The following is a 27,044-nucleotide window of genomic DNA, read 5'->3' as shown; positions in this document are numbered from 1 at the left end:
AAAATTGGATGATTGATAACGAAAGCGGAAGTGGCAAATGTGCAGTTATTTTCCGGCACTATCAGATGGTACCCGGGATTTTTTTCCAAGATTGTTTTTTTTTAACATGACGAAAAAAAGTAGGGTCGGGACCAAAATCGTAGAAAGGATCGGGTTACCCGTACCATACAATTTGTTATGCCCCCCTTTGAAGAAGAGGGGGTATATTGTTTTGCTCATGTCTGTCGGTCGGTCCGTCCACCAGGTGGTTGTCATACGATAACTCAAGAACGCTTGGGCCTAGAATCATGAAACTTCATAGGTACATTGATCATGACTCGCAGATGACCCCTATTGATTTTGAGGTCACTAGGTCAAAGGTCAAGGTCACGGTGACTCGAAATAGTAAAATGTTTTTTTGAATGATAACTCAAGAATGCATACGCGGCCAACAGGGCACACTCTGAACAATATTACTGAAGCAACTGGTCTGTAATCCTAAATCTATAATTATCAGTCCAATGAAACATCATCCTTTTAGTAAAATACAGGGGATAAGTAAAAATATTATCAGAATATGAGATTTTTTGTATATTTTGTATATTCAATATTCAAGGACAGGGGAGGTTATACACTCTTATATATAGGGGAAACAAATGCAATAAGTTTGAATTTATTGTTACAGCATTTGCCTCCCTTGTAATAAATTTAAATTTTACCAAATGTAAGGCTAACTGCATTTTTTATACGCCCGTATAAAATACGGGACGTATTATGTGAAACCCCTTGGCGGGCGGGCGGGCGGCGGGCGGGCGGGCGGCGGGCGGCGGGCGGAAGGCATCACTTTGTCCGGACTCTAATTCAAATTGTATTCATCCGATCTTCACCAAACTTGGTCAGCAGTTGCATCTAGTTGATATCTAGGCCAAGTTCGAATATGGGTCATGCCGGGTCAAAAACTAGGTCATAGGGTCAATAAGTGCATTTTCAAAGGGGCCACTTTGTCCGGACTCTATTTCAAATTGTATTCATCCGATCTTCACCAAACTTGGTCAGCAGTTGCATCTAGTTGATATATAGGCCAAGTTCGAATATGGGTCATGCCGGGTCAAAAACTAGGTCATAGGGTCAATTAGTGCATTTTCAACGGCGCCACTTTGTCCGGACTCTAATTCAAATTGTATTCATCCGATCTTCACCAAACTTGGTCAGTAGTTGCATCTAGTTGATATCTAGGTCAAGTCCGAATATGGGTCATGCTGGGTCAAAAACTAGGTCAAAGGGTCAATTAGTGCATTTTACTTTGTCCGGACTCTAATTCAAATTGTATAAATCTTATCTTCACCAAACTTGGTCAGTAGTTGCATCTAGTTGATATCTAGGCCAAGTTCGAATATGGGTCATGCCAGGTAAAAAACTAGGTCATAGGGTCAATTAGTCCATTTTCAACAGCGCCACTTTGTCCGGACTCTTATTCAAATTGTATTCATCCGATCTTTACCAAACTTGGTCAGTAGTTGCATCTAGTTGATATCTAGGTCAAGTTCGAATATGGGTCATGTCGGGTCAAGAACTAGGTCATAGGGTCAATTAGTGCATTTTCAACGGCGCCTCTTTGTCCGGACTCTAATTCAAATTGTATTCATCCGAAACTTTTAAACAACTTTTTATCCTGCGTCAAAGTGGTATGGGGGTCTAAACAATTATGATTTAAATATTGTGTTTTAGAGAACAAATGAGACTAAGTGTACACTTATTGATATCAATGCATATATATGAATATATCAGTTATATAAGTTGTTGTTGTTTTTTTTGCTTATTTCCAAAACAAATACATCAATCATCAGTGTATCATCTCCAATGGCACACGAATCGGGCGTATATTGCTCCGTCATGCGGCGCTCTTGTGTAATGCATACTACTACTACTACTACTACTACTGCTGCTGGTGCTGCTGCTACTGCAGCTGCTGCTACTACTACTACTACTACTACTTCTACTACTGGTACTACTACTACTTCTACTACTGCTACTACTACTACTACTACTACTACTACTACTACTACTACTACTACTCTACTCCTACTACTACTCCTACTACTACTACTACTACTACTACTACTACTACTACTACTACTACTACTACTACTACACCACCACCACCACCACCACCACCCACCCCTGTAACTCTCTCAATGTTGAAATGACACATGTAGACACAAATTGTGGCCCAGTTACAATTACGCATTACAAACCATCTCGCAGAATTTCAGGGTCTGTACTCAGTCACCAGGGGTTTTTTTTACTAAGAAAGTGACGCCGATATTCGGCGTCTTCCCCTACCAGAATTTTTCCCCTCAAAATACAATTTCCCCACCAAAAATATCATTTTTCACCAAAATATAATATTTTCTCTCAAAGAAATGTTTATTTTTCCTTTGGGCATTCGACAATTATCCAATTTGCACCATGTACAACGATCTTTCTCTCTCTCTCCAGACGAACACAAAAAATCTGGGAATCCCAGTTATTCTAAATATAGCTCTTAAATAACGTTATGTAAATTGGCAACTAATCGTAATAATCATGTGACTATTTAACTGGATACCGGTCTTGCGCGAGAAGGGTGTTTCGTCAATAAATTACCAGAAACCAGTCGAATTTTCATCAAGGCTATGTGCAAGCCAAGATATAAACGTGAAAACAGAAAAAAATGTCTCACAATTGGCGTTCTTACACAAACAAAATAAAACATTCAGACTCGGAAGATACTGAACGCATCGAGGCATTTTTTAAGAAAGAATCATCGAAAACCGTTGTAACCCATCAGGATTCTGAGGTAATCAACATCGAACATTGTGAAAGTGAAAGTAGACAATCGGCAGCTGCTGCTCCTTTCCCTTCCAATACTGTAGCAGATCAAGATCGTCAACCCATTCATCATGAAATTGAAATCACAAAATTGACATCGTCCCCCGGCCCCAGTACAGAAATATAGTTGAAAACATTTCCCATAATTAGATCTACACCTGCAACTTAATTAAGGACTTTGACTTGAATACGTGTTTAATGTGTTTTAGAACAAAAAGGGCGGAAACAAGACTCTTTTGATGAGTTATAGACATTGAAATGAACAGTTTTTATTTTTTCCCCTAATATGTCTCTTTCGCACTCTTTTTTCCCCTTTCACACAGCGTCCAGCGTCTTCCCCGTTCTCTAAAAAAAACCCCTGGTCACTAAATCATCAGGGGAAGACTTAATTGACTTTCAATAAACACAGTTTTGCTTTCAAGATGAGATTAACAAACACTACTGAAATAGTAGTGTCTCAATGAGATGGAAATCGTTTAATGATCTAACCACAAATGTTTTCTGTACTTGGTCAGCACCTCTGGAAATGGTTCCTGAACGCCTGAATGACTACCCTAATTTGCCAGTTTGCTATATTTGCTATTTTGAGTTCAATTTTATATCGTAAAGCATTGTGCTAAAGTGTGCCATTTACAAATAGCAATGAGGTTTTTAAAGACTTGCGTCATGCAAAAATGGGTCTTATGCCATATGCGCTCATTATAGCTATATCCCACCCAGACTACGCATCTTGCAGTCTGGCAGGGCCCTTGCTACACTTTGGGGGATTGGAGCCGGGGCCCTTAGCGGGGGGAATTTCGCATTGTTTTGGGCGAAAAGGGAAATTTTACAAGATCTTTTCACCAGCCATTCAACACTTAATTTTTTTATATTTTAATGTAATTTACATAAATATACATTTAATCAAAGGTTAATAGCACGATACCAGCTGGCAACATAGGTATACAAGTAAAATTTTTTTTATATATTTTTGAGGGGGGAATTTTTAGCTGAAATAGGGGAAAAAAGTATACTATTTTAAGGGCGGAATGGGGCCGAATTTCGGACCCAAAACCGGCCAAACGAGGGCCCTGTCTGATCAGGAGATACATAATGAGACCATTATAAACAGTGATTTTTTTTGCTTTAATTTGTTACAGCCTGTGCCTTTTGAATTGGGAAAATTAGCTTGATAAACCGTGAAATTGGGAGAAATAGCGCGATAAACCATGAAATTGGGAAAAATTAAGCATTATAAATAGGATTATAAGTAACAGAAGTGCATGTTCAGGGAGTTTTCTAGAAAAGGAGTCTGGTCAAATATTTTTTTTTTTAAATCAATAAAAGTGGCAAGTTTGGGAATGATTCATGGACAAAAATGACTAAATTCAAGTTATATATTTTGTAAGATGTTTAAAAAATAAAGTTGAGACCTAGATTTAAGAAATCATAATTAAGTTATATAAGACTTCTTTCTAAAAAAAAAAAAAAAAAAAATTTTTTTTTTTTTCGATTGGGAAGCAGCCGAAATTCGGCTGTAAATTTGAGCAAAAAAAATCACTGATAAACCACTTTGAGTGATTTTATAGGGGAAAGCTTTGCCTCTGTCCAGACTGCGCAAATGCTCAGGCTGTTTGTGCAGGCGGGGCTTGAGCTTGAGCTGGGCTGGCTTAAACGCCATAAGACCCATTTTGCATGAAGCGGCAATGAAAGTGTGATTTGAATGTATCGAAACAAAAACTGCGTGTTTATCAAATATTAGCATACCATATATTCCGATGGTAGAGAAATAAACACATAGTAAGCCATGTGAGTGTAACCCAGCCAGAAAAAAATTCCCAAACACAATAGGGATCGAACCCGGAACCTCCCGGTTCCAAATCAGATACTAACGTGTCGCTATAAAAGCTAGCTCATATAGCAAGGCATTATAAGTTCTCCTTATACCCAACCCAGCTAAATTGTACACAAACACCCCCCAATTGTGAAATTCATCCACAAATTTCCCCAAGCCACGACAAATGAGGGACGTCTGACACACATGTAGGGTTTTTCACATTGAGCGCCAATGTTACTCAGCCAGAAAAATCCCCAACCACAATGGGGATTGAGCCTGGAACCTCCCGGTTCCAAATCAGACAGACACTCTACCGCGTCGCTATAAAAGCTAGCTCATACAGCAACTACAGCAAGGCAGTATAAGTTCTCAATATACCCAACCCATCTTTATGAGGACAATATGATGTGAACTCAAGTAGTATAATTAGCTCTACTGGCCGAAGGCCAGAAGAGCTTATGTCATGGCGTGGTTTCCGTCGTCTGTCTGTCCATGCGTGCGTTAGACTTTTTCTTGTTTACGCGATAAAGTCCACAGATTTCATCCGATTCTTTTTAAACTTGTTCAGTGTCTGTATATTAATGAGGACTCGAATCCTATTGAAAATGGGTTACATCAGAGTAAAAAGTCCAGAATTATCTCCCCTTGAATTTTAGAAAATTGTGAAATTTAGGGCTTGTTTACGCAATAAAGTCCACAGTTTTCATCCAACTATTTCCCAACTTGCACAGTGTCTTTATCTGAATGATAAGTCAAACCCTATTGAAAATGAGCCATATTGGAGTTATAAGTCAAGAATTATCTCCCCTTGAATTTGACAAAAAAATGAAAATTAAGTTTTTGTGCCCCCCTTCGAAGAAGAGGGGGTATATTGTTTTGCACGTCGGTCGGTCTGTCGGTCCGTCTACCGAATGGTTTCCGGATGATAACTCAAGAACGCTTACGCCTAGGATCATGAAACTTCATAAGTACATTGATCATGACTTGCAGATGACCCCTATTGATTTTCAGGTCACTAGGTCAAAGGTCAAGGTCACAGTGACTCGAACCAGTAAAATGGTTTCCGGATGATAACTCAAGAACGCTTACGCCTAGGATCACGAAACTTCATAGGTACATTGATCATGACTCGCAGATGAGCCCTATTGATTTTCAGGTCACTAGGTCAAAGGTCAAGGCCAAGGTGACTCAAACCAGTAAAATGGTTTCCGGATGATGACTCAAGAACGCTTACGCCTCGGATCATGAAATTTAATAGGTACATTGATCATGACTCGCAGATGACCCCTATTAATTTTCAGGTCACTAGGTCAAAGGTCAAGGTCACGGTGACTAGAACCAGTAAAGTGGTTTCCGGATGATAACTCAAGAACCCTTAAGCCTAGGATCATGAAACTTCATTGGTACATTGATCATGACTGGCAGATGACCCCTATTGATTTTCAGGTCACTAGGTCAAAGGTCAAGGTCACGGTGACTCGAACCAGTAAAATGGTTTCCGGATGATAACTCAAGAACGCTTACGCCTAGGATCACGAAACTTCATAGGTACATTGATCATGACTCGCAGATGACCCCTATTGATTTTCAGGTCACTAGGTCAAAGGTCAAGGCCACGGTGACTCAAACCAGTAAAATGGTTTCCGGATGATGACTCAAGAACGCTTACGCCTCGGATCATGAAATTTCATAGGTACATTGATCATGACTCGCAGATGACCCCTATTAATTTTCAGGTCACTAGGTCAAAGGTCAAGGTCACGGTGACTAGAACCAGTAAAGTGGTTTCCGGATGATAACTCAAGAACCGTTACGCCTAGGATCATGAAACTTCATTGGTACATTGATCATGACTGGCAGATGACCCCTATTGATTTTCAGGTCACTAGGTCAAAGGTCAAGGTCACGGTGACTCGAACCAGTAAAATGGTTTCCGCATGATAACTCAAGAACGTTTACGCCTAGGATCATGAAACTTCAGAGGTACATTGATCATGACTCGCAGATGACCCCTATTGATTTTCAGGTCACTAGGTCAACGTTCATGGTAACGGTGACTCGACACAGTAAAAACAATTCCGGATGATAACTGAAGAAAGCTTACGCCTAGGATCATGAAACCTCATAGGTACATTGATCATGACTGGCAGATGACCCCTATTGATTTTCAGGTCACTAGGTCAAAGGTCAAGGTCACAGTGACAAAAAACGTATTCACACAATGGCTGCCATTACAACTGACAGCCCATATGGGGGGCATGCATGTTTTAAAAACAGCCCTTGTTTTATGTGATAAAATTAATAATTTTCATCCAATTCTTGGCAAACTTGCACAGTGTCTTTGTATCAATGAGGACTCAAACCTATTTTTAAAACGAGCAATATCCAAGCAATAAGTCCAGAATGACTTCCCATTGAATATGAGAAAATTTTGAAATCCTGCCTTTTTTTTTTTTTTATTCTTTGTGACCCGCCGAAAATCGCCCCTTTTCCCTCGGATTTTTTTCCCCTCATCTGGTAAATTTTCCCCTAGATTTCATTTTTCCCTCACAAATTTTTTAAAATATTTTTTAAACCTTTAAATATATAAATTTACCTGATCCAGTGTAGAAAATAGAAAAATATTGCATAATTAAATTATCTGTTGCCTTGAATTTGTTTTAAAATCTGTAAAATATGTAAAATTGATTATTTAAGACTTTCCTTATTTCCCAAAAAAATCTGGCGTTTCGCACAATTTTTCCCCCAAATCCGGTGTTTCACGGGATTTTTTTTCCCTCAAAAAAGGCCAGGCCCTTTCCCCAAAATCTGATAAAACCCCCTGTCCCGCTTGTTTAGGCAATTAATTCCACAGTTTTCATCCAATTATTTCCAAATTTGCACAGTATCTTTATATCAATGAGGACTTGAACCCTATAGAATATGAGCAGTATCGGAGAAATAAATACACATTAATCTCCCCTTGAATTTGAGAAAAATCTCCTTGTTTGCGCGATTAAGTACACAGTTTCCATCTTATTCTTTCCAAACTTGCACAGTGTTTATAACAGTTGAGCGATTCGGGCCCTCATGTGCCTCTTGTTTGTATCGTCTAACACTTAGTGTGGTTTGACTATAAAAACACACATTTCATGTGGTGAATATGCGAAATTGTGAAAAAAAAACAATAGTTAAATTTGTGTTTCCTATTTAATTATTTAAACACGTAAATTTTCAAACTTTATTTCTAAGTTAGCATTTAAGTGGAATATCGATTGTAAAGTTATTTCTTGTAATATTTAATTGTTTTTATACCCTCGGTAGGGTGGCATATAGCAGTTGAACTGTCTGTCAGTCAGTATGTCAGTATGTGTGCTTGTCAGTCTGTCCGTCCAATAAAAAACTTTAACGTTGGCCATAACTTTTGCATTATTGAAGATAGAAACTTGATATTTGGCATGCATGTGTATCTCATGAAGCTGCACATTTTGAGTGGTGGAAGTTCAAGGTCGAGGTTATCCTTCAAGGTCAAAGGTCAATTTTTTTTTTTTCAATTTCAAAGCGGCGTTCGCATGAAGCTGCACATTTTGAGTGGTGGAAGTTTAAGTACAAGGTCATCCTTCAAGGTCAAAGGTCAAAAACATTTTATTTTTTTAATTTCAAAGCGGCGCAATAGGGGGCATTGTGTTTCTGACAAACACATCTCTTGTAATATTTTGTTTTAGCGATTATAAAGCATTTTTGTCCTTGTCTATAGTATACCTATAGTTATTTGTGAACTCATGTTCAATGTTTTATAAATTGAGAACTGTGAATCTAAACAAATCTTACCTTATACTATTGCGTTGTTAACACCTTTGATACAATGAGGAAAGTCAATAATGAGAAGAAGGAATACTGTTTACATTTATATACAAGTGAATCAAATTTTTAAGTTTAGTTGTCCTTATGCCTATTTCAATAGAGAACTCTCCTTTTTGGTGTGGCATAACGATATACTACATCACCCAAGCAAGTAGTGACATAACAATATTCTACATCACCCAAGCAAGTAGTAACATAACGATATACTACGTCACCCAAGCAAGAAGTAACATAACGATATACTATGTCATCCAAGCAAGTAGTGACATAACTATATTCTACGTCACCCAAGCAAGAAGTAACATAACGATATACTATGTCACCCAAGCAAGTAGTAACATAACGATATACTATGTCACCCAAGCAAGAAGTAACATAACGATATACTACGTCACCCAAGCAAGTAGTAACATGACGATATACTATGTCACCCAAGCAAGTAGTGAATGATGTTGTTTATATTAAGAACGAGAACACCTTGACAACATCACATTGATTTAATTGGTGTATTTTGTTTCACTATCAATAGAGTCATGAAAACACCTCATTAGCTGATAAATGCAATATTCATATTGCTCTTGATTGGCCAACGAACACACAAAACACAAGTACTTTCCTTAATCTTCATTTTTTTTGCATTCTAAAAAAATCACAATTTTACACTAGTCTACTTCTACTTCTACATCCTGTATCCCTGATTTGTTTTGTAGAGCAGACATAGCAACATATTTGAGTGAGAGAATTGTTATATGATTTCAGTTTTATAATAAGATATAATTAATCTTTAATAAAACATTGAGATATGTCGGGGGTTTATGATGAAAACACTACCTGCACCCTCCCGAAAACAATCAGGTAGCAATGTTGGTACGTTGATGTCAATTAGATGTTGTTCACACATAATTTGAGATTCTGTAGGGTGTGTGGTGGCTGAACATGTTTAAAGGCATTTATAATATGTACTCACAGAGGTTTGTTTACCTTTTTGGGAAATAATTAATGAGCTAATTATTGTTCTGTTTTGAATACACAGTTGATGTACAAAGGACACTTTGGCAAGCAAGGGGCTTAAGGATTTTACGCAAGAGAAATAGAACTCGAGTCCAACTTGGACATTCACGGACCTCCTTCCTGTCTAGATGGAAGTGACAGTTGTTGGAACAGTTAAATTTTATTTAAGATAGACACTTGACTCTATACTGGCCCCCTCCTGTTTAGGTGGAAGTGACAGTGGTTGGGATAGTTATCTAGTGAGCAGCAGAAATGGAATTCAAGCCAAACGTTTGACACTATACTGGCCCCCTCCTGTTGAGTTGGAAGTGACAGTGGTTGTCAAGTGAGCAGCAAAAATAGAACTCAAGCCAGACACTGGACATGTACTGACCTCCCTCCTGTTGAGTTGGAAGTGAATGTGCCTCGGATAGTTGTCAAGTCAAGAATCACAAGCCAAGTCGTGTCAGGTAAGATTACATTGATATCAATAACAGCCGCAGCCTCTGTGGCATGCAGCCCAATCAACTGAGGTTCAAATGCTATTTTGGTCAATCATTGTCTGGTGTCAAATGTGTGTTGCCTGTCATTTCAAGTATAATTGTTTGACGTCTTCATTGAAGCAACAGGAAAGAAGTTAAAAAAAAACTGGAAAAGTGTCACTAGTCCTAACCCAATTAAGAAGAAATCCATATTTGATACTGTGTCACACAGTGTGTAAACTGTTGTCAATTTGTGTTTAAAATTGCAATTTTAGACAATTATTCATTGCAGTCAATATTAAGATGTTCTTAGTAATTATCAAGGCATTATCAAGCCTGTTATTTATTACTTGTATCAATTATGTAAAAATATTTTAAATTGTGTTTTTCATAAAATTCATTAATTAACCTGTAACATTAAAGCATGTTTATGACATGTTCATGTCTTTAGTTCATGTCTTATCTCAGTTTTATAAAGACATTAAGAACTTTTAAAATTCAATGAAGTGAATTTACTTTTAATTCCTGGACACACAGAGAAGTTTGGTACAATTTTTAATTTTGAGTCGTCTCCCTTGGACTTGCGTTACTGGTATATCTCACTTCCATTTCCAATAGTTTGGTACAAATTTTAAATTTTGAGTTGTCTCCCTTGGACTGTCATTAATCGGATACACTACGCGACCTGTGATTTTTGCCTTATTTGCGAAGTCAAGGCGGGCATTTTGCTTTTTGGGTGGAAAATCACCGCGATTTCACGTGACTCGTCACTCCGACGTGGCGCAAGAGCAAGATAATCTTCGCGCTAAATCCCCTCAATGTTGTGGTGATTCGCTTCGATTCGCCGCAATTTGCCGTGATAGCAGTGACAACGATGACTCGCCAATTCATGCATAGAAACCGAATCGTATTGATAACTTTATACATGTACAGAACGCTTCTAATGTTCACAATTATCCGATAATCCAACATCAAAAAAATAATCTTGAACATTTATGTCGGTAAATAGGTTTGAGAATTTCATTCAAACAACCATATGACTAGGCCATTTTTCATAAGTGTAATGAGTACAGCGCATAATGTGGGACACAGCTTTCATTGGACGAGCGTATTTAAATTTAGATTGATACAATACGATCTTACAAAAAAACGTTTTATTGCGTCATACGCCTTCATGTAAAAAATGTTTTCCTTCTGGATATTGTGCTATTAATGCATAATATATTCAAAACATTTTTTTCACACGTAAAGCGTTGTAACAAATTAATATACAATTAAAAACAAATATACCATAAGTATAAATGTTCCGTTAAATTCCCAAATGAGAATAAAAATTTATAATTCGAAACACACTTCCGATGTTTTAATGTTAACACGACGTTTACAAATGCTTTCAATATAGTCATCATGTATATTTCCCGACAAAAGAGCGCGAAAATTATGCGGCGATGTACAAGGTCAAGGTATACGAGTGTGCAAGTATTGATTTTTTTATACAAACTGCGTAGCACTTTAAAGTCAATTCAAATCAAACACGCCGTATCAGTATCGTTACTGATAGAAGTAAAACATAATACCTTTACTTGTATAGATTTTTTGTTGTGAGAGACCATCTGAGTAAACGCCGAAAAATATATCCAAACTGTTATTTTTTGTCAATGCCCTTTGATCCATTATCGCACTTAATTGGCAGCGCCATCCTGTTGTTTCTGTGATTGTCACATCTTTCTACAGTTTGAACACGTACAAAGAGTGCCAATTAGACACTTGAACAAACACTATCACTCGCTGGACAGTACACACTAAATAATCAAATGTTGAGGGTTTTTTGTTTTTGGCCTGAAAACCCAGAGAAATGCATGTACATTATACATCATCATAAATTTATTGAACTCTGCGAACGCTAAGTGCTACGTTGATATACTCGTGTTTTTTTTTCAGCAAAACAAACACAATGTTTAACGGCTTTAATACATAGGCAATGATGTAATAACAACAAATTATTTACCACGATGACATAATAACATGTACTTAAAAATAGAACAGTAATGTATTTCCGATTTCCGGGTTATCAAGCATTGTGAATGTATGTACAATGCTCGGAAAGTAACGCGAGTAACACGACTTATCCGCATTGGAGCCTGAAACAGAAAATAAATAAGTATAGCATATTTTAGTCCAAATAATTAGATGTAATCTACCGATTACATTTAACCTTTAAATGAAAGTGTTACTTAACCCTTTCCCTGATAGACCTCTTATCTGATCTGCCACTCCAGGCCAATACCAGTCCTGCTGTTCTGATAACAGTGACTCCATATACAGCTGATAAGCCTGACTACACCATCTCAATAGGGTTATCGGGAAAATAATGGAAACATTCTCAACTGTTACACCTGTCTTGTTTAGGCTTAGTTTTCACTTAGTTTCTTGCATTTCACATCATTTGTGTCAATGTAAATATTGTAGAGAAATAAATTGTCATTCCAACCATATAAATTTTAAGTCTGTATTCTAATAAATAATACGAGGATATAAGTTATAACAAGTAATACAAGCGTATGCGAATGCAACAAGAAATGCAGTGAGAACCCCCACCTTAAAATATTGAATTGTAACATTAGGCGATTAATCTTTTGATTTGTCTGCATTTTGTTTTTATTTCAGACTCCATGCAGTTTTCAGATCATAATCTCTGTGCTTTATTACCCGAACTCGTTAGTTTCTGGACACGTGTGCTACTGAAAAAAGCCACCGGGATTGCGTTTTATGGCCCAAACAAGTCCAAAGTGTCTAGTATCCCGTGTGTTTTATCCCTAAATGTTAGATAAGCACATGCATTATTGATTATTATGTTGGTCAGTACAAAAGACCTACTGAAAACCGCCGACTGCATCTTTGTTTTATTGCTCAATCAAGCAGCGATAATCCAATATCCTGTGTACTACAAAAACACCAACTTTAGATTAGCACGTGTCGTCTGTCAAAACCATGATTTTATATGTCAGTAAATATATCGAAGTAATTCTCGTAAATGATCTCGGAAACGGGACTTGCTTTAAACAATTATCATTACGATATTAATTTTCATAAGATTATGATTTCATTATGAGAACCAAACAAACATACACAGACAACATAAAATATAAATAATTATGACAAATTATATGGAAAAAAACGTTGGTCTATTTTCGAAAAATCACTTACTTTCTCCCAATTTCCAGAAAATGACTTTTACATATTGCATTAAGTCTAAATATAGACGACGCTGTTAATTGGTCGTTGTAAAAGAATATTCATGAACTGTACACGGCACTTTGCGTGCAATCAGATACAGTACAATAATTGTTGCCATATTGTAGGAACTAAAATATGAAAATGATACAGCGTTTATTACTTTTATTTTATTCAGGAAAATGTCAAAATCATTTGCGAGATGCCCCAATACTTAAATGGAAATTCACTACGAAGCTTTTACGTTGTTGTCTGCGCTACGCAGTTTTTGTTATAAATAAATACACCCACGCCTATTTTCGCGCTCTTTTTGTCCAAACAAAGACCTGACACGAAAATATCATGGGCATATACATGTATTTATTTCTGGCTACAATTTGTAACAGAACATTAACTGTACACGATGCGCGCACACCACATTATGTTATTTACGCTAATTTGAATACCATTGTCCAGTTTGGACACCTATTTCATCAAATCTTTAAATAAAAACATATGCCGAAATTTATTTGACACTTTAGAAAAATGTCGGATGTTTGTGTTTATGAGTTTTCTTGAGCAATTTTGTTGTTAATATCAATCAGAATTTGCATTTGAAAATGGACATTGGGAATATACGGGATTATCGGGTAATGGATAGACACGGCCAAATTCGCATGTATGTGGTAATCGATAGAGACGGTAATAAACGCATGTATCGGGGAATCGATAGACTCGGGATTATACGCATCTATCGGGGAAAGGGTTAAACAATTTCCCGTGTCTTAAGGCCCGAATATTTTGCTAAACACTGTTAACAAAAGGGCTACACGTTATAATTCTTAATGAAATGCAAAAATAAGTATTAAACTAATTAATAACGTCAATTAACACACACGGTAAGATCAAAGTTTAAATGGAAAACTTGTATCATATTTCTCGCAAATTACCAAATTATTAGTTTCGTCGAAATCAAATACCATGTAGAGAAACAAGGTACCGTAAAAAGTTGTGTATAAGGCGCACTTTTTTACCCCAAAATTTCATTTTAAAAACTTGATGCGCGTTATGCACAACTACAGCCATGCCAAGACATTTTTTCGCTGTCAGTTACCCAGTAGCGGTAATTCGCATCATTCTGTTTTCCGGTGTTTTAACTGTAACTATGTTAATAATAGTGTTATATTGACGATCTGAATAAGATGAACAAACATTAAAAAGTTAACATTTATATTTTCTATCTTTTTCAGGTACGTACAGAGCATTAAAATCAAATAAATTTGAAGAAGAGAATGAAAAACGAGGAAGCCATTTTTATTTAAATGTTATTGTTTACTTTTCCCACAATATTATACCCTACTGTACTAGGGTTACACAATTTATTTGGGGGCACTTGTCGATTTACAATAGTATGTCGGCAAGGTATTTCCCGATATATTTAAGATTATTTTTCTTGCTTTTCAAATGTGTTAATAAAATTGATGCTGTGTTTGTTTACACGTTTTCATACGTCTTGTCAAGATTGAGGATGTGATTATTGAGCAATATGCGTCACCTGTCAAGTTTTGTGTAGCTGGGCTATTATCAAAACATGCGAACCGGCAACAGCTTCACACCTCCATTGTTTGTTTATCGCCGGTAATGTCGTGATGGTGTTGAGAAGTTTGAGTCGTTAAAGTCTCCTGTCAATTTTAGACACTCGAAAAGAACGCATGATATCGGCAATGTAAATAAAACGCGCGGTTGTGAATTAGTCATGCATGAATAACCAGGTGACAATACCAATCAATAATGTCAGTTTCTTAGTTATAACTAATCCATCCGTTATGTGTACTCCACGATAAAATCGTGGACAGTTACTTCCGAGACATATGATGAAAACCTTGATGGTATCCTCATGGAAAGTGTGCATTTCATGCATAATTCATTTAAATCCAAACATTTATTTTTACGCATAATATGATTTAAAAAAAAACACCAACTAGTTGTATCGTTATCGTTTTAAAAATAATTTATAATTGAAGCAATAAAAGAATAAGTAAGATCGGCAATGTAAATATAACGATTTTCAGTTAGCCTGCGGTACGGAATTTTTCCCCCGATTTTTTTGCTTCAAAAACTTTTTTTCCCGATTTTTTAGCTTTAAAAAGTAGATGCGCGTTATACATAAATGCGCGTTATACACAACGTTTTACGGTATTTATAACCGACCAATGACGAAACACTATGCAACTTTCAATTTACACAGTGCTACGCTACATGTATCAGGGTTGTCATTATTAACCGATTGCCAATCAAATTCATCGGTTAAAATCGCCAGAAAATCGGTTGTTTTTCCAGAATCTTTAAAATTGCGATCGGAAGTTTTGATCACGCAAACCGACAAAAAATGACGAGGAATAACCGTAGTATAGTAGAGCGACGCCCCGTCATTCAGTCAGTCCATTAACTCCGCCTAAGAGCTACTGTTTTCAATGAATTTCTCAGGAGTGGCCAATATTGATTTTTCCAGCTGTCGAACAAATTCTTCTTGGTAAGCACGTCAACCAATCAGCGCTCAGGCACCCGAATACACGCAGACCCCACGTATCAAATAGCTGTACATTTCACAGATTATTACTGACCGTATCTCAACGAATGTAGCACTGTAGAGACTTTAGAGAAAAGGTTTCCACATATTAAAACATGCTCTTCGATTTTCTACCAAAATAAAAGATATAAGCGACCTTTGCTACGAAGTTGTTATTCAGCATCTAAATTTAAAAGTATACGCTTTCCCCGAGGAAGAATGACGTGATGTTATACATGAAGTCTAATTTTGGCATGATTTTCATTAGTACATGAAAACACGAGAAATGTGTCTCTGTTGCTAGAATTTTCTTAATTTTCCGTGAATAATGAAATCTGTAAATGATTTCGGATAACACATTTAAGTATACGCATTTGAAAATACTTCAATTAAATAATGCATTTTGTTATACAAATGGTCATAACACATAATGTAATAAGTAGTTTAATAACGTGTTTTGTGATTGCCAAACTATGCATACATATAGGTCTACATGCACAAATGACCTGACAAGTTATATCACGATCCGGAATGAAAAGAACTCGGTTTAATTTAAAAAAAGACGCGTTTTTATTCTCAGAAATTAACTTTTACTTTCGCAAGCTTTTCTGAAAGGAGGTACATGTAACAGTTTAGATTGAGTCGTTGATTTATCGTAATTACTAAATAAAAACGGTTCTCAATGCTCTCAAACCGCGTCACGTGATTCACGCATGTTCAATGGAAATTCCCCAATCCCACAATTCAATTTGTATATGCAAGTGCGTTAAATGGCGGACGACATTCATCGTCAATATTGGCCGTAATTTGGTTTTGAAAAAAAGCAATCTTAATAATACTAGATTATCGGGTAATGGATCGAATTGGAACATGCAAAGATCTATCAATATAATATGTTTTTACATTGTACAGTATATTAAAAATGTGAAAATCTTAAAATTTTCTATTCATTTTAGACCTCATTTTAACTTTTTATGCTCTGATAATAGCAGTATTTTGTCCCTAAAATGTATAGAATTCGTTTTCGGTCGGGGGGGGGGGGGGGGGCTTTGCCCCCCTGATCCCCCTACAAGGGCCTTGACCCTCGGCCGAATCGGTTACTTTTCCAAAATAATCCTTTGTTTACAATCATAATGACAACCCTGATGTATATTGCAACAATATGGAATTTGAACAGTGGTAGTGTATTCGGGCCTGGAATATAATTGATTGTAAGTTTTAATAAACATTCTGCTAATGCAATTAGTTAAATCATGTTTACATGTTATGTTAAATAATTATTGCATGATCATTCTACTGCGCTGTTATATTAATTTGGAGCCGTTAAAGCTTCCGAAATTACTTCATCACGTTCATGTCGGAACGGGAGTATTTTAGCTAATACGCCCATTGCATACAACAACAACAAAAGCTTAATTATTGCAATGTATAATGTAAGTGTATACATATATGTTACATGTACATGTAATGTAGTGTAACCCTTAATGTAAATCTCTTAAAAAGGTGAACCACGGCGGTTCGCGGTGATTTGCGCTGATTGCGTAACAGCGAGATACATCGCGCGACGGTCGCCGAGACATCACCCTAATTTTCTTGTCGCTTGGAATCACCGCAATTTGTCACGTTGCATCGATTGCGGCGATGCGAGAATCACGGCAAAAATCACGGGTCGCGTAGTGTATCTCACGTCCATTTCCAATGGTAAAATATTGTAGTCAATCCTTGAATAATGTGAATATTCCATGATGTTTGATCTATATCCCATCAGATTAGAATATGTAATATATCCTTTCATTATGCTCCCCCAAAAAATTGTGGGGGTAGCATATAGTTGCCGCTTTGTCTGTCTGTCCGTGTGTCCGACCGTCCGTGCACAGTTTTTGTCTAGGCTATTTCTCAGCAATTAATGACCGGAATTCAATGAAACTTTATGGGAAGCTTCACTACCAAGAGGAGATGTGCATATTATCAGCCGGTTCTGGTCAGATGATTTTTCACAGAGTTATGGCCCTTTGAAATTTTCCATTAACTATACATATAGTACAATTCTTGTCCGTGCTATTCTCAGAAATGGCCCTTTGAAATTTTCTATTAAACAATTCTTGTCCCCCCAACTACTGTGCCCTCAAGATGTTTCCTTTTATCTGAATATATAGTGCAATATTGTGACAAAAAACCTTTGGGGAGCCTCACCTGTCTCTACGGTTTCTTGTTTACACCCTGGTGTGTGTGATGTGAATGGAGATTAAAGGTAGAAAAAAATATGACTCTTAAGAGGGATTGGCAGGAATGTCAAATACTGGGAACCATGCTGATGATCATGCATTGTTTAACCCCTCAAACGTGATCTACCTAAGTTGAAGTGGGGGTGTTATAAAAAAATGAATGATCATAATCATAGATAATGTGTGTGTATTTTGAAGTTTATGAGGTCCTTCTGGGCCAGAGGCTGTATTATGTGAAGGCCCAGAGTGTGTCCCAGCACTCTGACCTAATTTGATTACTAGACTCAAGAAAGTGGAAATGAATTTTGATATAAAGCTGCAGTTTCCAGTTAGTTTGATTAAACCGAAAGTTATATAATTTTGGTATGGTCTTTTGCTGTGGGGGGGGGGGGGGGGGGGGGGGGGGGGGGGGGGGGGAAACTGGAGTGTCCTGAGGAAACGCACCTGTCTGGTATGGTGAAAACCTACTAAACTCACATGCCCTGGGAACTGGCATTGAACACGGGTTGCAGAAGTGAGAATTGCATGTACCAAGCACTGCACTAACCAGACAGCCTTGAAGATAATGAAATAATGTAAACTATTTCAATTGAGATTTTGAAAATCAGGTCAATTGTTTGCTGCATAATAAAACTAAATCAGGTCAATGTGTTCGCTGCAAAATACAATAAAAACAGGTGAATGCGTTAGCTGCATAAAACAACAAAGTCATGTCGATGTGTTCGCTGCATAAAACAACTAAATCGCATGAATATGTTTGCTGCATAATACAACTAAATCACATGAATATGTTTGCTGCATAATACAACTAAATCAGGTTGATTTGTTCACTGCATAATACAACTAAATAAGGCCAATGTGTTTGCTTCATAATGCAACACTCAGGTCAATTTGTTGGCTGCATTATGCAACTAAATTAGGTCCAGGGCCCTCACACTACTTTGGGGGAAGGGGTCCGCAGCCCTCAGGAGGGGGAATTTTCGCGGCGTTTCCCTTTTTGGGGGATTTTTTTACTTACTCTCTCAGTATTTCATTTGAACATGTTTGCACTATTTTAATTGCATTTTTCATAATTTAGTATGTTTGAAAAGATTAAATTGAAATCAAATTGAGATATAATTATCATGAGACCCATCTTTCAATAAAAAAAAAAAAAAAAATTTTTTTGGGGGGGGGGGGGGGGGGGGGGGAATTTTTCCCCCCAAAAGGGAAAAAAAGTATACTTTTCAGGTGGGGGACTGCCGCCGAAATTCGGCAGCAGATTTGATTGATTGAGGGCCCTGAGGTCAATATGTTTGCTGCATAATACAACTCAATCAGCTAAATGTGTTTTCTGCATAATACACCAATCAGGCAAATGTGTTTGCTGCATAATACAACTGAATTAGGTCAAATTGTGTTTGCTGCATAATACAACAATCAGATAAACATGTTTGATGCATAATACAATCAGGCTAATGTGTTCACTGCATGATACAACAATCAGGTCAATGTGTTATCTGCGTAATGCAACAACAAGATCAATGTGTTTGCTGCATAATACAGCAATCAGATCAAAGTGTTTGCTGCATAAAACAGCAATCAGATCAATGTGTTTTCTGCATCATACAATCAGGTCATGCAATGTGTTTGCTGCATAAAACAGCAATCAGATCAATGTGTTTTCTGCATCATACAATCAGGTCAATGTGTTTGCTGCATAATACAACAATCAGGTTGATGTGTTCTTTGCATAATACAACAATCAAGCCAATGTGTTTGCTGCATAATACAAAATCTGATCAATGTGTTTGCTGCATCATACAATCAGGTCAATGTGTTTGATGCATAATACAACAATCAGGTCAATGTGTTCACTGCATAATACAACAATCAGGTCAATGTGATAACTGCATAACACAACAAGCAGGTCAATGTGTTTGATGCATAATACAACAATCAGGTCAATGTGTTTGCTGCATAACACAATAATCAGGTCAATGTGTTTACTGCAAAACACAGCAATCAGGTCAATGTGTTTGCTGCACAACACCACAATCAGGTCAATGTGTTTGCTGCATAAACCAGTGCCCCAGATAATTATTTGGGAAATAGGGTTTTCACCCATTGATTTTGAATAATAGGGTGATTTTATTCTTGAAATAGGGTGAAATGAGTTCTAAAAATGCATATCTTAAAATCAATGCTGCTTTACTTCTGTTGAAGCTGCACACTTGTATTGATTCAATAAAACTGTTAACTGTAAATTATCATAATTAACTTTAATAAACTGATGTTTCATACATCTATAATCCTTGAAACTGTCAATAACATAAACTTTAAACTTTCGGCGCTTATTGGCTCTTGCTTTCCTGGTCAGAATTTTTTTGCGATCGACTGATATTTTGGCGCAACAATCACGGACGTCTTTCGACCTTTCTTAGACATTTTTATTTTGCATCGTAATAGAAACTGAAAGTGCAGGCGCTTTACAAATACATGCTCAATGAGCGACAGATTAAGTCAGATTGAAAACGCATGTATGTCGTCAAAAATAATTTGGTGGGACGCTTTATTTAACTATGAAATGTAGTCCGCAGAGCGTTTGAATAACTTTGACTGTTTCCCTGCTCTGTCATCCAGGCGCTTGCTGAATACAAGCCTCACCGCGTTACTATAATAATTCCATAGAGAAAATACCAAAAAATGATTGAAGCTATTGTATCATACGCATCAAATTTGACAAATTTGCGTGAAAGTCAAATTGTTTGCGTTTTCAATACGCATGATATTGTATTTCTTTGCGTTTTTTAACATTTTAATAGTGTGAAAGACGCAGCTTATCTGGGGCACTGATAAACCAACAATCAGGTCAATGTGTTTGCTGCATATTACATTTAAACCATGGCCATCCATACCTTGACAAAGAAATTAGTTTTTACAGTGATGTATAAATTTGATATTACGTTCATTGAGCAGCCTTTTTTCTTCCTTTTGGTAAATTGCTTACCGTGAAATGTTGTGTATAAGGCGCATTTGTGTATAACGCGCATGTACTTTTTTAAGCAAAAAAAATCGGGAATAAAGTTTTTGAAGCAAAAAAAATTGGGGGGGGGGGGAAAATCCGTACCGTAGGCTTACTGAAAATCGTTTTATTTACATTGCCGATCTCACGCGTTCTTGTATTGTTTCAATTATTAATTATTTTAAAGACATTAACAATAACAATATAACTTGTTTGTGTGTTGTTTTTTTTAATTATATAACGCGTAAAAATAAATGTTCGATTTAAATGAATTATGCATGAAATGCACACTTTCCACGAGGATACCATCAAGGTTTTCATCAGAAGTCTCCGAAGTAACTGTCCACGATTTTATCATGGAGGAGTACACTTAACGGATGGATTAGTGTGCTTGGTATAACTAAGACACTGACATTATCGATTGGTATTTGCACGGGGTTATTCACGCATGACTAATTCACAATTGCGTGTTTTATTTACATTGCTGATCTCATGCGTTCTTTTCGAGTGTCTATAATTGACAGGAGACTTTAACAACTCAAACACCATTACTGACATGGTGGGCAATAAAACAAACAATGGAGGTGTGAAGCTGTTTGCCGGTTCGTGTGTTTTGATTATAGCCCAGCTACACAAAACTTGACAGGTGACGCAAATTGCGTGATAATCACAACCCCAAGCTTGACAAGACATATGAAAACGTGTTAACAAACACAACATCAATTTTATTAACACATTTGAAAAGCAAGAAAAACCAAGAAAAATAATCATAAATATATCAGGAAAGACCTTGCCGACATACTATTGTAAATCGCAAGTGCCCCCAAATAAATTATGTTACCCTAGTACAGTAGGGTATAATATTGTGGGAAAAAACAATAAATTTAAATGAAAATGGCTTCCTTGTTTTTCATTTTCTTCATCAAATTTATTTGATTTCAATGCTCTGTACATACCTGAAAAAGATAGAAAATATTGATGTTAACTTTATAACGTGTGTCCATCTATATTCAGATTGTAAATATAACACAATTATTAATATAGTAACAGTTAAAACAACGGGGAACACAATGATGCGAGTTACCGTAACTGGGTAACTGACAGGGAAAAAATGTCTAGGCATGGCTGTAGTTGTGCATAACGCGCATCAAGTTTTTAAAATAAAATTTAGGGGTAAAAAAAGTGCGCCTTATACACAATGTTTTACGGTAATTGCTATAAGGTTACAAAATTGCAGGGCATAGATCTTATTTTTGTAATTAAGTTCTTGTCATTTACCAACACTCTATGTCTTTTAATTTATATTTGGATTATTGTTTGTAACAACAAAATTATACATCTGGAGCAGTTAGGCAAACTTCTCTGCTGTACAAATATAAACAACCTATAAGAAACATCCTTAAGGTAATTGTATTAAAATATGGAAAAATGTTATGTTGTAGATAATTTTATTAGATTAATATTTGCCTTACTAGGCTTTTCTTGTAAGCATGAACGTGGAAGTCCCACTTGTGTTTTCTGATAACAATTCGCCCTGTTTGTATCAACCCTGAGCTACAAATAAATAGAACACTTTTAAGCGATTATCTGATATGACTATAAAGTGGTAAACTTTTTATCGTGTTTAACACATTTATGCCTAGAGTCTGGAAAAAAGGCCTTGGCAAACAGCGTAGACTCAGATGAAAAGCCGCATAATGCGGCGTCTCATCAGGGTCTGCACTGTTTGCTAAAAGAAATTTCTGTAAAAAAATATTGTAAGTACAGAAATAATATATACTAGACATCCCTAAGTTTGGAAATAAATTGATCCAATTTAGAAGGATGGGAGAGTCCACTAGGCATAAATGGGTTAATTTGGTTGTAGTTGTTTGCATGAACTAGGATATTCTTAATAGCAATACTTAGCAATCTATTCTCCACAGTCATCATTCAAGTATGCCCTTCCATAAACAAGCTCTGCTTATTGCTCTTTACCAATTGTTATTTCCGTTGATAAAAATAGCGACACCAAAGTGTGTCTTGTACTAACATTAATATATTTAAGAGCAGACACAATCCTAAAATATTTTGTATGCCCCGGCATTGACTGATGTTGGAGGTACATATTGCTTGACCCACCCTTCCATCTCTACACGGATAACACAAAATGACACATTTCATATGCATGTACCGGTTATATCAATAATGTTTACTACAAATCTTCCATACTTTCATAGATATTGTCCTTGAACACTATCAACACACCCACATCAACCCTACCTCATGTTGCTGTTGACACTGACATACTTTTGGCTCAGAGTTATTCAGAGGGTCCAATCTCTTGTTTAACAAAAAATTAAGCATTTCATTGGACACCAATTACGATTCCTACAAAGGGTTGATACTTACATGGATGTTATCTATGAACACTATCAACACACATCACCTGTCCTTTTGACTATGCCATTGACCAACTGTGGGACTTAAACTCATTCAGAAGTTCAAAATTATTGTTCAACCTAATTTAATAATTTTGACTAGCATCAAAACCACCTCCTACAAAAATGTAATACTTGTATGCAGGGGTGGCGAAATCAAATGTCCGAGTTGCCCGAGTCGTACATTTGCTTGTCTGGGCAACTGATTTTTTTCAATTAAGTAGTCCGTGGACAACAAGTTTTTTAAAGTCGTGTCCAGGTATACAAAATTACATTGTATTAAAGCCGTAATTAAGTTTTACAAAACCGGATGTTGACACGCGATTACGTTGACACGCGATTACATTGTCAGTGCTATTTGCGGAGCAATCAAGCTAAAATACGTGCACTTTCCTGCGCAGTGATCTCCCTTATTCTATAAGAGATCGGGAGCATGCCGCATTTTCACCATTCGGCCCAACTTTTAGACAGTGTACAGACTGGTTTGCTTTATTTTTACAATCAGACGGAAATAAAAAGTATCAATCTAAGATAATCAAAACACGGTCTACCTTGTTATTTAAGACGACTTTAATGGTAAAGATGAAACTTTTTTTTTTAATCTTCAACAACGGACCAGAAACCCGAAGCTTTGAGCAGCCCACCTCCCAAAAAACTAAAGAGATTATGATTAAAAATAGGATCTAAGTAAACGCACCAGAACTTTTCAAGAAACTTGGCTAACAGATTTTCAATGGTTACCAGTTTATATAATCAAATTGCTACCAGTAGCGGAGCCTCAGTCTGATGAGGTCCACATATTGGACTAGTTTAATTTGTTAAGATTACAATGTACTTATGTTTAGCACATGTTTTAATAATACTAGCTTCGCAAGTTTTAAAGTTTGAGAAAGTCTTTATATGGTTTGTAATATACTGCTATAATTAATGTACCATTGAAATACAATTATAAACAAAACAAGCAAATCATACTCTTTTTGATATATTCCACATTATTTAACATTAATCAATAAATGCGTTTATAATTTATATAAACATTAACGGACAAGTGTAGTTCAGCAACGGGCAAGTTAAATTTCCTAAATGGTTGTCCGTGGACAAGTATATTTTTTTGAGATTTCGCCACCCCTTGTATGGGTGTTGTTGTTGACCACTCTCAACACATCTGACTTTATTTTCATATTAACATTTAACTTATTTGGCATTTACATTTTTCACATGTGCCAATTTCTTGGTTAAACCTTATTATGACAATATATTCATGATCCTGGCATTTCCTGGTGTTAGAGGTATATTGCCATTTGCTGTCCATTCATTTGTTTGTTTGTCTGTCTGTCTTTCTAGCAGCAATTATAATTTTGTAAAGTATTGTAAAGTATTTTTATACATGTATGACAGGATGACATTTATAACACAATGTACACCTGATCTCATTTTGACCGTGAATTTGGTCTGTCTTTGGGGTCAAATTGTGATGTCACTGATTAAGTCACAGTCATAACCTTTTGATTTGATAATAAGGAATATTGAGCAGTGTGTGACAACCACCTCTGGGACAGTCTTCACCATATGTGACTAACAAAACGTTGGTGATGTATATTGCTAGTTAAAAATAAAATTAACAATTTTATAAGATCAAGCATATACATCTTAATGAAATAAAATGCAACCACTTCTGTCATATCGAAATAGCAGAATTTAAAGATTGAACACATATGCTAAATACTAGGATTTTACAGAAAACCATTTATTCATGCTTTTGGATCAATAACATATAGAAACATTTTGATTTCACAATCAATGAAAGTTAAGAATATTTGTACATAATATTGTTTTTAATATTTTGTGGAATTGGTGCGTGCTATTAGAAAGACAGATAATAAATGACCCAAATTGGTTTAGGCATGTTCAATAAATTGAAACAATATGTACCCAAAACAACATATACTAATGATGATGATGATGCTGTAATGAATACACTAGGTCACAAATACGATACGTATCACGAATACAGGGTGGCGATTACGAATATTTATTCGCGAATATGAATTTCATTGAAAAAAAGTTATACTGACAACTTTACATGACATTATATAGAATGAAACTATGAGCATTTGTCAATTGATTAATTGAGTAATGAGTATCATTGCATACTTAAAATATGAAATATAAAACTTTGAAATAACAAAACACTGACTAGAACTGCTTAAACTTTGAGCACAGTTTTGAAAACATGATTAGTACCAATAAAATCCTTGAGTAGAACAATTAAGCAACTTGACATGTATTTGGCAGGCGGGTCAACGATATTAATAGCATTCCCTTTTCTAGGCCCCATGTTTGTTGATAAGTTGCACAATCATTGTCGTAAAGATAAACAAAAAAGACATTCCATCTGCTAATCCTTTTGACATAAAATCACTTGTATTTACCAAAATAAACATTAAACAACCATCAAAAGATATTTCAATTCATTGTCTTAAATATTCAACCGTTGCCCACCATTTTTGTTGATAATCTCACTGTGCAACATAGTGGGTGGTGTAAACATGGTGAAAAACGCCGGAATAAGGAGAAGAACATTTAAATATAGGTGTTTATTGTATGAACCTTCATTTGTAAGGTAAGGTAAGATAAGATGATTAAACTTTCAAATTCGAAACCACATTGTTTGTATTCGTCAAATATTCGGTTCGGGAGGTGGCGAATAACGAATATGATTTGTCCACAGCCATATTCGAGTAATTTGAATATTCTAATGTATCGTTACAGCCCTAATGAAGATGATGATGATAATAATGATGATGATGATGTTGATGATGAAAATAATGATGATGATGATAATAATAAAGATGATTATTTTGATGATAATGATGATGATGTTGATGATGATGATGGCAGTGATGATGATGTTGATGATGATGATGTTGATGATGATGCTGACGATGATGATGATGATGATGATGATGGCGGTGATGATGATGATGATGATGGGGGTGATGATGATGGCAGTGATGATGATGATGATGATGATGATGGGGGTGATGATGATGATGATGATGATGATGATGATTATGATTAGTATCATGATGATTATGGCATGTTGAAAATGATAAATATGATGCTGAAGAATATGATGAATATGTTGAAAATGATGAATATGAAGATGTATATGAATATGATGATGATGATGATGATGATGATGATGATGATGATGATGATGATGATGACCTAGATGATGATGATGATGGGGGTGATGATAATGATGATGGGGGTGATGATGATGATGATGATGATCAGAGCTCCTATAAAATTTTTTTGGTCAAATTCTTTTTTACTCCCTATTTTAAAAATAATTCTTATTTTACCCCTATTTATAAAATTAATTCTTAACAATATATTACCAAATAATGTTTTATTCATTGTTTTTGACACATCAACAATTGAACATTTTGGTTTATAGTCTTGGAAAAGCATGGCTTTCCTTCTCCGTTTCTTTCTTTCCCTAATCGGACAGCTTCGCAAGAGCTTATGAGTTCATCAATTATTGACGAAACCATGCTTTGGGTATTTGAATCTAATTGAAAGAATGCATGCAGCGTGGACTTTTGACACTGAAATGGCTTTTTTTG

General features: G+C 36.1%; 1 long non-coding RNA gene across 1 annotated transcript in view; it reads left to right on the top strand.

Annotated features, from left to right (window-relative positions):
- The first annotated feature begins 805 nt into the window (after nucleotides 1-805).
- The window catches only part of LOC127848102 (uncharacterized), a 186,160-nt gene continuing 159,921 nt past the window's right edge, over nucleotides 806-27,044 (top strand). The window contains exon 1 of the long non-coding RNA XR_008034354.1: nucleotides 806-1,400. This is a non-coding gene — a long non-coding RNA (uncharacterized LOC127848102). The remainder of the gene's footprint in view (nucleotides 1,401-27,044) is intronic.

This window comes from Dreissena polymorpha, chromosome 10 (genome assembly GCF_020536995.1).
Source record: "Dreissena polymorpha isolate Duluth1 chromosome 10, UMN_Dpol_1.0, whole genome shotgun sequence".
Taxonomy (NCBI): domain Eukaryota; kingdom Metazoa; phylum Mollusca; class Bivalvia; order Myida; family Dreissenidae; genus Dreissena; species Dreissena polymorpha.
The sequence above is the reverse complement of the archived record's forward strand: the minus strand, read 5'-3'. Positions and strand labels throughout refer to the sequence as shown.